The sequence below is a fragment of the Pinus tabuliformis genome, chromosome 4_2 (genome assembly GCF_031772625.1).
Source record: "Pinus tabuliformis cultivar Carrire ecotype Pingquan chromosome 4_2, CPIR1, whole genome shotgun sequence".
In the NCBI taxonomy this organism is placed as follows: Eukaryota; Viridiplantae; Streptophyta; class Pinopsida; order Pinales; family Pinaceae; genus Pinus; species Pinus tabuliformis.
The window spans coordinates 807,729,730-807,742,936 of record NC_142304.1 but is presented as its reverse complement, the minus strand read 5'-3'; positions in this window follow the sequence as shown (position 1 = coordinate 807,742,936).

Sequence of the window (13,207 nt, the reverse complement as noted above, 5' to 3'; positions counted from 1 at the left end):
GGATTGCTCGACTTTTAAGAAAAGTGATGAAACTATCCCAGATGGAAAAGTAAACTTCAGAAGCATCAGTTATATTCAAAAAACTATTCTTCAATGGCAATGATTGTCACATTTTTTTCTCTAATATGGTATCGTTGACTGCCCCCACTATTGCTTTCTAGAACCTACTTTGAATCAACAGAAAGGAGGAATATATTTTTGTTATCAAGAGAAATATTTTGACATCATAGTACACGCAGGGCTGATAGAATGGGAGCATGAGAAGCTCAATAAATATGGTCAATACTTTTTTGAAATCTATCAATATCATTCCTAACTTTATACTCCCAAGACACCTAACTAAATTCTCAAGCCTCGAAACCTGCTCCTACAAGAGACCATTTCAAGGATCGCTCTTAACTTCAACATGTTCTCACTTATGTTCTAGTGTGAGGTCCATGTTTGTTTTCACTTCCACAATTATTTTCTATGTATGATTCATTGATCATGTCAAGGCTACAAAGGAGGTATGGCGAAAGGTTACTCAACCCAAGGTTTGGTCTCCAGAAAAATAGATTCTTAGGTATGATTATTCTAAGAACTATTCAAAGTTCTCTACAAGATGGACAAGAAATATCCTATGCTCAATTGTTTTCCTTTTGAATTTTCCAAAATTATGTGGGATTTTGTTGGGGATGAACTACTAATGATGGTAGGGATATCTTCTATTATGGCTAGATGGGTGACCTTTAGAATTAGGCCTTGATCAAGTTGATCCCCAGGAATTCAGTAAAGGATGCCATTAGCAGCAGGAGGCTTATCATTATGTTGAATGTATCTTACAGGGTTCTAGCAAAGAACCTTGTCTTTTGAGGGCCCAAAAGGTAGCTACGTGTATTGTCTGGTTTGAGAAAACCAACTTTATTAAGGAAATATTCAATTTGGTTACTATCATCACATTGTGGGAATTTATGGAGTAGTCTAGAGAAATTGGCCAGGAAACGTTGTTGTTGAAGATTGATTATGATAAACCCTACAACAGGGTAGATTGGAAATTTATCCTCCATATTCTAACATGTTTTATGTTTGGTAACAAGTTTGTTTAAATGGTCAAATCTCTTTTCAGTAATGCATCAAGCATTGCTTTTGTGAGTAGGAAACCATTGAACATAATTGTATTACAAAAGTTAACTAGACAAGGTTACGACTTAGCTCCCTATTTACACATTATTGTAGCTCATACTTTGGACTTTCTCCTGGATTCCATCAAAGCTCAGGATAGGGTTCATGGCATTTTTATCCACGATAGCATTGAAGTGATCAGTAGTCACTTTAAAATGAGTCCCTTCTCTATTATAACTTGAAATGGAGTCAGTCAACAACACCTTTGATTGTTTGGATATCATTTTCAAAGCATCTATAATCATGGTGAGTGAGGCCAATTTAGAATTCTGATTTATTGTTCATGATGCTTTTCCCTATTAGCTCAAGCACTCTTAGAAAATAGTTTACATATTGTGTAGTACCTAGGGATCCCCTTGGTAGTTAATATTGTTGAAGAATCTAGGGAAAACATAGTTAATGTGATTCTTCTTAGCATGATAACTATTTGTGAGGTATTTTAACTTTTATCTTATTAGCACAATCATCTTGATATCGTTAGTGTGTGTATTTCTTACTTCATAAAATAGTTACCAAAATACAAGAGACAAGAACACCAAATGTTGGCTTTTTGCCAGGGCCAAAACCTCTCCCTCTTGGAGAGGAAACCCCGCAAAAAATTAGTCTTATAGAGATTCTACTTGATGAATACCAAGACCATGACCCTTGACCTAATAGGCCAATCCAAGGCTAAGAAACCAATCCCCTTATTATTTTTGACATCATCATCATCATTACTGTGTCATCTAGATCATCATCATAGTACCACAAAGGTCCTTCTAGTTGCACCATTGCTTACTTCATCACCATGTCAACGAGATCTTTCCACTTGATTGTGAACTGCACCGAGATCTTGATCATGACCTTTTCTTCATTAAAGAACAAGACCATGACTACTACTTCACCAAGATCTTGATTGTGTATATAATGCTGAAAATGTATAACTATGAGGTCGCAATCATGTCGATATTGTGAATGTGTTTAGAAAGAAATGCTAAGAATGCATTACTTAGAGTTCATTGCATCAAGATCTTTACCTTCAATTATGTCGAGACTTCTTGTGCTACTATAGGATACTTGAGATATTCTTTACCACCGGAAACAATGAATGTGTTTCCTTCACTGAGATTTGCACCACCGAGGAGGAGAAGTTTTTCATCTTTCTTACTGTAATTGTCCACGATAATTGCAGAGGTGTCTACTATTCCCATCCAAGTTTGTTGAACATGTGGAAAGACCTCTGAAAATGTTATTCGAAACTGTCTTCCTACACCTCCTGTACCCATCCGAAGTTGCAGAGACAAATCCGATCTCTGTGTTTTTTGTGGTGACCCCAGCTGGGTATTTATAGTGGTCACGTCTCCATAAATGAGTCGACATATTGTGTGAAACGCTGTGTTTTTTTATTGAGCTGACATGATAGTTATATATATATTTTTGATGCCAACATGACTGTACTCCTTATCGTTTTGCTTGTTTTCTTCTTCATGAGGATTGTGCTAGTCTTGGAGGGTTAATATTATCACTAGGTAAACTTATATACATTACAAATATGCTCAATAAGAGCTCTTTGACACTTTGACTTTCCTAGACCTATGAAATGAGAAAGAAACTCATTCTTATAATTAAAAAATAATATTTCTTTTTCTTGACAAGTGCAAAGATCAAAATTACATTTGTAAATACCGAACCTAGTTACACTCAACAAATGTCAGATTTGGGAATAGAGTAAGTTAAGAAATTAGCAAGGAAGGGTGAGGTTATCAAGATTATTATTAGAAGAATATAATAGAATATTTCTAATTACTTCATCAAGAGGCCAGTTCTTACAACAAAATTTCGTACAAGAATTTTATGCATTACCTCTGCCATTTATTACCTCAAGGTTGTCTTTACCTGTTATATTTATGTTTTCAATACTCATGTTTCGAATTTCTAAACATTCTGAATACGTTTACTTGTTCAGAGAGAAAATTCAACGAGGTATGTAATTGTAAACTACTAAATATTCATGGTTTATTGAGTTTTGCCTCTTGTTTATTTCCATCTAAATTAATATTTTTGGGTTGTTAAAATTCACTGATGTACAATGATTAACAAACTTTCTTTTGATGTAGAGTGCTACTCATTTGTTTATTTCTATAGCATTAGTAACACTGACCACCCCTGCACCTATTTCTACGACACTATTAACACCAACCACCCCTACACTAGTTATAAGAACAAATAAGTCTTAGTGTGTTTCTAAAAAAAATGCAGATCCCAAAGTACTCCAAGACAATATAGATTATGTAGGTAAACAGTGAGGAGATTGCAATGCCATTGAAGTAGGTGGTCCATGCTTTACTCCAAATACTATTGTGGAACATGCTACGCACACAATGAATTCTTATTACCAACTAATTGGTCACCACAACTATGATCGTCATTTTTCTCAAACAAAGGTTCTTACACAAAAGCATCCAAGTATCCAATCGTATTTTCTCTACACTTGTCACTTTGAATAATAGATTTGAATATTTTTTACTCAAGCCTGCACCTTAACTAGTGTCAAAGAGCCAAGCATCTCCTTTTAAAATGGAACAAATGAGTTGTTATATTTATAAGGTTCCTTGTTTGAGTTTCGCTCAAGAAACTGGCTATCCAGATACCCAAGAATGAAATTGCTTAGAAAGATATAGATACTCTTCACGTTTTCATGACCACTTACTAACACTTTCTTATTACAACACAATTTGTTTCTTACTTTAGGGCCTAGTAACAAACATTTTGGATATCATTGATTTGTTTATGACTATCTGGTTTAATGTCTGTTATTAGGCCTTCCAAGATTTTATTTTACTGACTGCATTTGAATTCCCATCCTTATATATCAATTTTTCCATCACCCATCCCCCAAAACTATCAAAAGATCATCTTGATCTGTCAAAACAAATATAAGGGTGTATTTTAACCCCATTCCTTCATACTTTTGCTTCCATTAAGTTGTATTTTAGGTCTCCCTCTTTTTACTTCGAAAACTAGATGCATGTCTAATTTTGATAATCCTTCGAGAACATACCCTAGTGAAGTTAAAACCCTTTCAGGACCCCATTATCTTAGCCACTCTTAGAACCTTGCCTTTTTATCCTAGTAAACTTTATCACTTGGTAAGGGAACTTCCTAGTCAAGTTTTGATTCTTTGACATTTACCTAGGGAATGTTCCAATTTGTAATCTAAAAAGGAAAAAATTACTTACATTGAGATCTTTCATTTTCTAACTTGGTAAGGGAACTTCTTAGTCGATGTTCCATTCTTTGACAACTACCCAGGAAATGTTCCAATTTGTAAGCTAAGAAACAAAAAAACACTTCACTTATATTGGGATTTTTCATTTTAAGCCCATATTCATTGCATTTGTAAGGAATTATATGTCATTTTCATTGGCAAGAACTACAATATAATGAACTAACTGGCATTTTGTTGTGTTGGAGGTTATGGATGATCAAATTAATAACGAGGAAAACAAGGAGGAAATAGTAGAGAACCTTGATATATTTGAAAAAGAGGGGTCTCTCCCTTTTGAGTAGAACAAATATGCCCTCCCTTGTTTGAGGAACTCATTAAGGTCGATTTTTCTGATGTCATTCTTGATTGATAACTTCTCATATGCCAGGAAGACTTTAAATATGAATTAATATGTTCTTAAAACAAATCAGATTAAAATTTTAAAGATATAAAAGATAAAAACAAATGTCCATGCCTTCATTTGATTGTAACTTGACTCTATTGTGGGCAGGTTACAAGAAATATGATTAGAAAAAGGATGGGGAGACAATGAAAAGCATGTCTTGGATATGATTCATTTGTTGTTAAATATCCTTCAAGCACCATAGCCATCGACTTTGGAAGTGTTTCTAGTAGGGATTCCTATGGTTTTTAATGTTGTGGTTCTTTCACCTCATGGTTATTTTGGGAAAGAAATTTTTTTAGGAATGCTAGAAAAGAAATTGGTGGATAGGTAAACAATTTTTTTATAATTACAATGTACATTCCAAGATATCCTCTCTTTATTGTTTGATTATATTTTGAACGTTTCTTTTGATTTTGTTTTGTATTTTAACTAGGAAATTTAAAATACTTCGTATCATGTCCATTTAAACAATAACAAAAGCTTGAAGTTGAAATTAGTATTACACGATATTGATTGGAATATTTGTAGCTATTTTGTGTTTAAATATTTTCATGACTATCATAATATTTTACTTTCATGTTGTTATTTGAGCACATGTTGTTTATGTACTTGACCAAGTTCATGCATTAGGAAATGAAACGTTGTTGCGAATAAAATGACAAGGATTAAACATCACACCTCAGAGTATTTTTTTCGTATCTTATCTATAACTTGAGCTTTTTAGCATGTAACCTAGTTGGCATGATTGTGCCTAAGCTTTCCCTGAAGGTTGAATACTAAGTTACTAAGGTGTTATTTTATAAGGTGGAATTTTATTTTCTTTATTTATACAGGTCATCTCACCACATTATAGTGGCTACTATCGCACAACATAAGAAAACTTGTTCAAGTTTCTTACTTGTATGGGGAAAAATGAATTTGACATTGCTGATGTTGAGGTATATGTCGTATAAACTAGTTATAGTCTACTTTAGTTTATAATCTAGTGTTCATTGTATTTGATGTCTTACACTCTGCATTGTATTTTCTTTTGTGTTCAAAAAAGGAACTCAGTATTGATGGTAAGAAGCAGAAATTGAAGAAAGAGGCTGAGAGCAATAACAATTGAGGGACAAATGAAAAGAGAGAGAGAGAAGAGAATCGTTCTAGTGATACCCTAATGGGCTTTTTAGTAGCACTAGGACCACCCATACACGGTTCATCTATTGGCAATATGTAAAAAAAAGAATAACGAATTGATTTTGTAAAATTTTCAATGAATCTTTTCCTCTCCAAAGGTAGAAAAAGTTTCTAACTTCCAAGTTTAGGAGATTTACGTATCTCATGAATAGGATTGAATATTCCTCCATAATCTATCTCCTGGATCTCTAAAAATTGGATTGGAATTGAAAACTTTGAAATTAACGGGTTTTTAGCCCACGGATACCCAATTGACCAATTAAATCATCGTAACAAATTTTATCCCTCTTGGATAGATAAACCAGAAGTTGCTTACGTTTGCTCAAAATTTTCCACAAACCCCTTTGGGATGAATAGTCTCTTCCGTGCAATTGCAGATGCTGGGTTTTATAGTTTTTGACATATTAATCATTATGAGTTTAGTTCGAAAAATGCATATCGAAATCTATTTTGCCACTAGATTCGTTAATTGATATAGAAGAGGATTACCCCTGTTTTTGCTTATGTCTCGGATTAGAACAAATCCAGAGTCGAAGGAGGGGCCCCACCAGATAAGTTCTTTCCCCACAGCCAGCCCCACCCACAAAACGGAGGGTGGGCTCGCATCGAGGTTCAACCTTTACCTAAATGGGGCGCAGCGTTATCCCGGGAAGGCATTTTTGATTTAGGGGCTTGACTGATAAGGAGAGGAAACGAGCAACTCTCTTTTGGGGTAGGGGCCCCAAAAGGGAGGTCCGTCAGGGGCTCGACTGGTAAGGAGAGGAATGAGAAGAACTGTTAAGGCCGCCATCGCTCGACCAACGGGAGAGGAATTTATTACTTGAAATTAAGGGACATTATTTGAATGCTACTGCAGGTACATGTGAAGAAATGATGAAAAGGGTAGTATTTGCAAGAGAATTGGGAGTTCCTATCGTTATGCATGACTACTTAACGGGAGGTTTTACCGCAAATACTTCTTTGGCTCATTATTGCTGAGACAACAACCTACTTCTTCACATTCACCGCGAGTTAATATCCCACATAAGACACACACATAGAGACTGATGCTCAAGTATTCAGAGTTGGTGAATTCACTTGAAATGCCTTGGCAACACCACGGGGCCTTCACTGAGTGAGAAATACCATACCATGTGGGTTCATATTAGGGGATACATATTGAGGAAAAAATGGCACAATATATTGGGGGATATATAAGGGGTAAAGGGTTTTTACATTGGCACGTATAAAAGATGGACCTCAAAGTTAATGAAAAAATATAAAGGGGTATAAAAAATGTTAATGAAAAAATGGGATACCTACAATGTCTAGTGTAAGTAGGGGTACTTTAAATTGGGAAGGTGTATTGGGTTTGTATTGGTAGAGGGTTAAATACTGTGATTTTTAGGGGTATTTTCCAATATGTAATCAAATAAGTGTATTGTTTAGTATGCCATGAACACACGTGATAGGTCAGAAGTTCATTGATTGAAGCCCCCATGGGCAACACAATGATAATGTTTTGAATTGATGAAACATCATTTCATGTGTAAATTGTAGTCCAACCAATATTAGGTTGGAAGTTCATATTATAATAATTTAATATTTCATATAATATAATTTGTGTGGTTGAAATTATTTATAGTTGCATTTGATATTTTTTAGTATTGTAATTAACATGCAGCTTTGCATTTTCATATTAGACGAACATGCACATTGTATGACATTTTTTAAATTTAGTTGCAAAATCATACATATTAATTTATGTTGATTAATAATGAACACATAAAATCAATCTAAAACTACTAAATTAGTAGTTTATATTGATTAATAATGAACATAAATAAAATGAATATATGACTAAAATAGTCATTTATAATGATTGTTAATGAAAGTAAATGAAATAAATATAAAATACTAAATTAGTCGTTTATATAATGAATATGAAACTACCAAAAGAAGATAAATGACTACTGAAAATGATAAATTTGTGATTGCAAATGACGATTAATTTTTGCATATATATGACTATTAGTAGCTAATTTACAGTATCTTATAACACGACCAAAATTTAGTCATATTTCTCTGGTCATTAATTGGTTTCAAATGATGACTAAAATTTGCATACATATGATTATTAGTAGCTAATTTACAACATCTTATAACACGACCAACATTTTGGTCATATTTCTTTGGTCGTTAATTTGTTTTATCGGGTGATCATATAGTAATATATTTTGTTGTATATTTGGTCATTAATTGTGACAATTAATGACTAAATTAATGACCAAATTTATGACTAAATATACTACTAGATAATAAAATTGAGACAACCAATTAATGACTATGTTAAAAACGAATAAAAGTTGGTTGCATTATAAGATACTGTAAATTAGTGATTACTAATGACCGACTGAAAAATGGTCATTTATATACAGATTTTAGTCGTTTTTTAATAATTAATTATCCATTTTGTACTAGTGTACCTTGGCGATTTTTTCCGGTGGTCAAGCGGTGGCAGTGACATAATCGTGGCTGACCCCACGCGGGTTAGCCCATTCTTCGAACTCCACGCCAACACACCTTAAATAAATGCAGAGTTCAATATGGTTAAGAACTACTGCGGTGGTGTTTTGGTAATGGGCTACGTTGTGTGTTGGGAGGTCGTGGGTTGACCATCTCTACCTCCACCCAGAATATAAGAAAACTTTTGGTAGCCTCCCAGGTTGCCATGTTGTGGCCTCATGCTGGGCCACATGTTAGCCCATGGTTGGACACTCCTTCACCCAATCATAACCACATAAATCCGACCCATAAAAATATGCACCTTGGCATGATATAATTCACTGAGGAGCTCGTTGACCAAGTCAACGTCTTCATACCCTACCTAGTCAGTGCCATGTTAGCAGTATGGACTGTTGAAAATTCATTTGTTTGGGAAAGTGAACAAAACTTGTTTTTGGATTGATACGGAGTTTGTTTTGCACGAAACGAGTTGCGTTAGATTCAAGATGATGAGCACTACACGGTGTTTCAGGTTCCACACCAATCCAACAACTTTGAATTTTGAGTTATTGATCAGATTCCCAAGACACCTTTCCGGCGCCAAACCAATCACAAGTCCTCTTAAGTGTATAATAGCAGGAATTTCGGGAAGGTTCCGAGGAGACTCTTATGTTATATGATGAATACCAAGGGGTTAAGTTAAGTTAGATGCATCAAAACTCACTATGATGTGGTCATTAAATAAGTCACATGTAACCATTAAATGAATAAGCCTTATGTACATTCCTTGTTGAAGGTTAATTCAATAAAAACTTTATAAGCATATTTGCAAATATATTGATAGGAACAACATTACAAAATCAAAACATGGCAAGGTCTGTGGAATAATTATAAACAAAGTAAACATTTATACATTTTTATGAGTAAGGACAAGTATTCAAGTATTTCTACCAGGATATTAAAAAAATTATGTAACTAGTGGTCATTAATCCACATGTGAATTTTCCTTTAACTGAGGACTGGTGTGTGTGTGTGTGTGTGTGTGTATATTCAGATACTTATGGATAGGAGTTACAGTACGCACATACTTTGAGGATAAATAATTTTGGGTAGGTTAACCCTGGGCATTAACAACATCGCTGCAATGTGATGCAATGCACTCCATAGCAACCAAATATTTTGACATAGTTTTACACGTAAAGCTACCAAAGTTTACATCTAGATCGGGTGCACTTTAAGAGCGGTCAAGTTGGTAATGGACACATGTAAAATAGTGTTACAGATGCAACCATAAATATTTTCAGGATAATTTTATTTGTTCTCATTTGGATATTCATCGAATTGGGCACAATCCTCTCTCAGGCTCTCCACCTAGTGGTTGTAAATAAGTTGCTAATGTATAAAGTTATTTTCATTGTTTTGCCTTTGTTTTTCTTGGCTTAAGTCAATAAAACGTTAAATCATTGTGCATTTTAATTTTTTTTTTAAATGAATTTATACTATATGCTAAAATAAGCATACTCTCTCAATATTATATATTACATTTTAATGCATGTACATAAAACAAACTCATCTGCATGTAACAACTTTTTTTTTAATAAAATTAGTGATGTTATTCAATTTGTGGGGTTAATGAAATGACTATATGATTTTGGAACATTGTGAGTTATTATGAGGTTTATAATTTAATTTTTTTTAGAAATTAGAACCATAGTTCCATATATTTATTTTTATTAAATGATGATATGATTTTTTAATGTAATTAGGTTTATATTTAATATATTTGAAACATAGAACAATAGTTCCATCTCATATTTCACTAGTGATTTCCAATGTCAGTTTAATGCGAGACGAGTGTTTTACAATATCATTTTTCACAAAAGTATTGTTGATGGAGTGCAAAAAAATGTGTTTCTTACTGCAGTATACAACAATACATTTGAAGGAATGCAAGGAATTTGTGAAGATTATAAAAAAATTAAAATAATAATCTAATCTTCTTATAAAACATAAGCCTTATTTAATCAAGCTAATTTACCAAATACTAATATTTATTTTAAATTAATATAAATTTATTAAAAAATAAATATTGTCCATGGAAAATTGGTTTTTAACCTTAAACAAACTCGGCTGATTTATTATATTTTACCTAATTTAACTATATTTGAAATGAGCGGAAAGGACTAACTACTATGTATCACTTGTTTCTATATAAAACAAAGTTATAAAGTTAATAAATTATCTAAAGAATGATTAAAACTACTTGGAATAATTGAAAAATCATTAACTCTAAATAAATAAATAAAACAAAATTAATAAATTATTTGAAAAAAATAAATTGTTTTATTATATATAGAAAACAAATTTATAAAACTAATAAGTTATTCTAGGAAAGATTAAAAATATGTGAAAGAATTGAGAAATCATTGATTTTGAATAAAAAACCATTATACTCATTATCATGATTTTCGTGAAATATTGCGTTTATTGAATTGGATAAATATAATATGAATATAATATCGTTAAACTTATACAATCAGAAGAATTTATGTAAAGATGAAACAAACATAAACTATATCATTTCAAAGCTAAAATGCATCCCACATATATAATGCTTATGAGATCCAACAAATTTTAAATTAGGATATTGTTTGTTGAGAAAATATCTCACTAACCCAATCCAACCAACAAAAGCAATCTACCAATATTCTATTGCAAGCATTAATTTAAGTCCCTCCTTTAATGCCTACATTACAAAATTGAAATTACAAAATAAATACAAGAATCATAAATTACAACATAGATAAGTCCCTCCCTTAAGCGTTAATTTAAGTCCCTCCTTTAACGCCTACATTACAAAATTCAAATTACAAAAATAAATACAAGAATCATACATTACAACACAGATAAGTCCCCCACTTAATGCTTAACTCTTACATTACGATGACATTACAAAATAAATACAAGAATCATAAATTACAACATAGATCCCTCCCTTAACACTTACATTATGAAGATCAATACAATAATCATAAGATACAACAAAGTGACATTACAAAAATAAATACAAGAATCATAAATTACAACATAGATAACAAATATCAATACAAGGATCATAAGTTACAAGAGAGTGACATTACAAAAATAAATACAAGAATCATTAATTACAATATAGATGAGTCCCTCCCTTAACGCTTACATTATGAATATCAATACAAGGATCATAATCTACAACACAAATATTTACTTGATAGTCTCTATGGTCTTCATAAGAACTTATACCCCCCCTAAAATCTCCCAGACTACATACTTTCACCACCACAATCTTTGAGCTCCCCACTTGACTCATTTAAGGCACAACTACCTCTGACCATAATTGACGTACCTATATGATAAATAATATTGACATACTTGACTCGTTAGAGCTTTCCCAAAAAAAGTTGTCAGGTAACTGAACCACTCTATAGACCTACCACTATCTATTAAATATTTCAATTTCAATTATCTATCAATTTTTAGGAAGAGAGTTTGGATACTAAGTGTATTCAAAAGTTTATCATACAACTTAATGTTTCTAACACACAAATATCTCATATTATAACTTGTAATCATTGTTCTTAGGTCACAAGTCCTCTAAGAACCACAAGCTGTAACAATATGTATACACAATCAAATCTATGATATGTTAAGGGGTTTCTAAGAAGCAAGAACCACCGATTGAGATTATGTTATATTATTCATTGAATAGTTATGCACTTTTACGAACAACCTAAGTAAAAAATGAGAAAACAAACTATTTAAAAAAGAAGACAATAAATACCATGACAACAAAGCCAATCAACCACTCTCCTAACTTTTCATAAGGATAACATGTATGGATGTTCTTGGAGCATAATGAGTAATGTCAGCTTAATCTTTAAGATATACCAACTTAAATAAATATTTCCTTCACATAGCATTGTCCACACTAAGAAATCTCCAAAGCTAATCCCATCATATAATTTATGACCATACATATAATAACAATAATTAGTATTATTATTATTATTATTATTTGATGAATCCATTGTGTTGTGCTGATACTCAAACTATAGGAACCCAAGAAAGTTGAAATGGATTGTAGCCTTTTGAATGACAGTTCCTTAAGCCATTATTTTTTTGAAAGTTGCTAAAAGCATTCAAATCTTCTTCTCATAGAAAAAGTTTTTCCGTTGGAGGTGCGAGTTGATCTTGTTCATGAGGTTGGAGATTCAAATCCTTAAGAGAAGAAAGCTCCATAGAAAAAGGCTCCATCAAGGAATAATCAATAAATTCTAAATTTTTTGATGTAGTAATGCCTAATATTGAATCCCTATTTTTTGGAGACGTCATGTCCAACAGGTTATCCCATAATTTATATGGTCTCATTGTGAGGCTTGGATATATGTACGGTAAATCAAATGGCTTGAATCTTTTCCCAAGTGCCTCTACCTTTCAAATTGCGGCATCGACATCAACAACAATTTTCTCATCTAGGTCATTTGAATTTGCCATGAAGGGCTTGGAAGGTGTAGCCTCTGAATTTGAAGAATTATCTGTGTGGTCCACAGGAGCTCATAGTACCACTTTTCCACTTAGGGTATCAGTGCTAAAGAAGACAAGCGATCTTCTTGGATCACTATTTGTAGATATCTAGTTTTCCCATGTCATCAAACCCTTCTTCTATGCCAACATTGGATCCATTTTTCTAT